General features: G+C 43.0%; 1 pseudogene across 1 annotated transcript; it reads left to right on the forward strand.

Moving 5' to 3' along the window:
- Positions 1 to 1,522, forward strand: LOC309858838 (large ribosomal subunit protein uL30 pseudogene; annotated as a pseudogene). The gene is made up of 2 exons: positions 1 to 12; positions 821 to 1,522. The product of its transcript is annotated as a large ribosomal subunit protein uL30 pseudogene (transcript).
- The last annotated feature ends 1,847 nt before the right edge of the window (positions 1,523 to 3,369 follow it).

Raw genomic sequence — 3,369 nt, forward strand, 5'->3', positions numbered from 1 at the left:
ATGCTGATCTGGGTACGGTTAAACGTGTGTACACAATGTGAAAATACATTATCTGTATATTTAAGATTTGTTCACTTCAAGCCTTTTTTTTTTTAATCTAATGCAAAGTAAAAAAAGTTTGAACGCTACGTAATGAAACCCATGAAGGCTTGAGGTACTGGAATTCTCAAAGTACAGTTCATAAAATAGTCATGCTTAATATGTTTTGAGAAATAAAATGGAGAACTTTATCTGATTTTGCTATCAAGCAGGCAGGACCTCTGAACTACTCATCTCCATGACAACTAGAACTCAGAACTAGCTCACAAAAAGTAGAAGGGTTCCCCAAGAACTTTTCCCTTTCCCTCCCCCACACCAAGCCCAAAACTAAGCAATTAGAACTAAATCTGGATTAATCAGGATGGGGACTGGTGCTGGGGCTTACATGTCCAGGAGCAATTGCATCTGGGGCCCAGGCCTGAAGAACAGGGGCATCAGTAGACTGAGGTGCTCCCAGGATGGGTGGGGGGTACTCCTTGGATACCCGTAGAAGCAGAGTCAAGTCTGGTGGGGGGAAACTCTTCAAGTTGGGCCTACAGACTCAGCATTGCTTAATGATTTCCAAACATAAGAGCTGGCAGGCCCTGAGTGATCACAGAAACGTGGAAAAAACAGATTGACACCATCAAGGACTTAAGAGAGAAAATGCAGAGTAGCTAGTAGTTACAAAGATGAGCCTACAGTATTAAGAATAAACAGACTTTAATAGTTAACCATAAAAATGAAAACTATAGAGCAGTAGCCGCAGGTTTGGAAACAACAGCAAGAGCAAAGATAGAAGATCCCTCTGGTTCCAGAAAATCTGAAAAAGATGATGGCTTATCAGGCCCTTGAAGCCTCTCAAGCAAAGCAGGCACTTTTGGACAAGGAGCAGAAGAAAGGAAAAGAGCTCAGTTTTAAGGGACCAAAATGGTTCTTACATGATTCCCGGCGGCAGTAACATGACAGGTTGCGCCTCAGACGACTAGAAGTGAAACCTTGTGGCTTGGAAGTGCCAGATAAATATTCCTTGGGCTCTGCTGTATGCATCCAAAGGATGAATGGGGTGAGTTCACTGGTGCAGAGGACTACTGCCAGGCTTCGCCCGAAGATTTTCAGTGATGTCTTTTTCAGAGTAACCCCCCAGACCATAAAAACACTACATAGAGTGGAAACTTACATGACCCGAGGACTTCCAAATCTGAAGTCTGCCCAGAAACTCATCTTGAAACATGGACAAGACAAGGTGAAAAATAAAACCATCCCTTTGACAGACAACACAGTGATTGACGAGCACCTGGGGAAGTAGGGTGTTACTTGCTTGGAAGACCTCATTTATGAAATTGTCTTTCCAGGGAAGAACTTCCAGATCTCTGCATTCTTACATCCTTTCCATCTCTCAGTGGCCTATCCTGCTACCAAGAATAGTGGGCTTCCTCAAGGAGGTGGGCTTACCTGGCTCTCGAGGGCACACATCAATCAGCTCATTTGTCAGCTGAATTAAACGCAGAATATCTGAAAGCACAGCGCCCTGGTGGCATGTGTTTTGTCTTTTGGAATTTTTACCAGTGTCTTCAAAGAAGATTATTTAATGTTATATCTTTGGAAACTAGAGGAAGGGTCAAGGACAAGATGATGATGCTCCTGGCAGGCACTTGTCATCACAGCCCAGTTCCAAGGGAAAGTTCCAGTGTGTTTCCACCTCTGAGGTCAGCAGAGGACTCCTGGCATGGAAGAGGGAGTCCTGCTATGTCCCATCTTCTATCGTGGAGTTTAATGTTGATGAACAAATACCCAAGCATGAACACAAGACTGCAGTGGACCAAGCTCAGGGGCATACTTGAGACTGGGGGATCCTGGGGCCTTGTTTTGGAAGGAACTGGAAATACAGTTACAAAGAAGAGCACAAAAACAGTGCTCAGTTGTCAGAAAAAAGAGAACTATAGGCCCTGAAATCAAGAACTCAGTGGGTGAATAAAAACAGACTAGATGTAACTAAAGTGATTTAAACTTGAACCCTATCTATAAATTATCTAGAGGACAGGAAAGGTAAAGAGAAGGGCTATGAAAGATCAGTTAGGAAATAATGGAGGATGGAATCAGAAGTCTAATGTACTTCATTATATTTAGTAAATGAGGCAACATTTTAGAAGGTAATTGGACAATTCCCAGGATTGATAAACCTGAATCCATAGCTCCACAGATCACAATGTATCCTGATTTGGATTAAGACATGCCTATAAACATAGTGATATGAAGAACATCAAAGCAAAGTGAAGATTTTGATTTCTGCTACCTGCAATGGGTTAGGTTTTTGGGCCAGTGCTTCTAATGAGTGCAATTAAAACGCTCAGTAAAGTATTCTAAAAATCTTACCATCTGAGAGAGAACATAATGAGGAATGAGCAAGCCAAACTCCAAGATATGATAAGAGCCTAGAAAGTCAAGAGGGCACGCCAAGCCACCTTGGACCCAGAAGCAAGTGAGGCAGAAGTGAGTGACCAGGTCCCATTTAAGTTGAGGAGTCTGATAGACCCTTCCCATTAAGTTGGGGCCCCAGTAGTAAATTTGGATTCTTTCTTCCATCAGCCTGGGAGTGGACAAAGTTTCCTTGGTGCTGAGCAGAAGACACAAGTATTACACAGAAGCCCAACCCCGAGACCCAGTACTGACCCCAAGTAGAATTAAAGCCCAACTTAGCATTGCTAGAGTGAGGATGGGGCATCAAGATCAAGAATTAAAGTGGTTCCAGACACATGGGATCTCAATGCAGGGTAGAAACAAAGACCATTCTTTTCTGGGAAAAGCAGTCCTTGACTATGATTATGGTGCGAACACATCAATAATTTCCAGGACTGTGAGCAGCACACGGTCGATAAGCACACAAGGAAGCCGCACACTAGTGACAACCCTTAAAAGCAAAAGCCGCCCACTCTCAAAGTGAAAAGCGACTCTGGAGTTCCCAAATATAAATTAAAGTGCAAATGAGTACAGTTTTAAAAATATAAGACATGCTTGAAAATAGGAGAGTAGGACACTAAAAAATGGTTGAGCAGATTTGAAAACCAAATATAACTCCTAGAACTGAGAACTAAAGTTTAAAGCACAGTTGGACAAAGCTGGGAAGCGTGGTTTCGCAGCAAGTTGGAGCACGTGCTGTCCAGAGGAAGAAGAAGGTACGAGAAGACGGTGAGATGCAGACAGGATGCCCCAGTGCTGGGTGGCTGCTGAAGAACTGATCGCTTAGATTGACAATCCCAAGCAGAATACATAAAAAGGAGCTCCTCTCCACACACAGTATCATGAAACTAGATAACCAAAGGCAGAGAAGATTTGGGGATAAAAATATCC

Source organism: Mustela nivalis, assembly GCF_964662115.1.
Source record: "Mustela nivalis genome assembly, chromosome: 1".
Classification (NCBI taxonomy): domain Eukaryota; kingdom Metazoa; phylum Chordata; class Mammalia; order Carnivora; family Mustelidae; genus Mustela; species Mustela nivalis.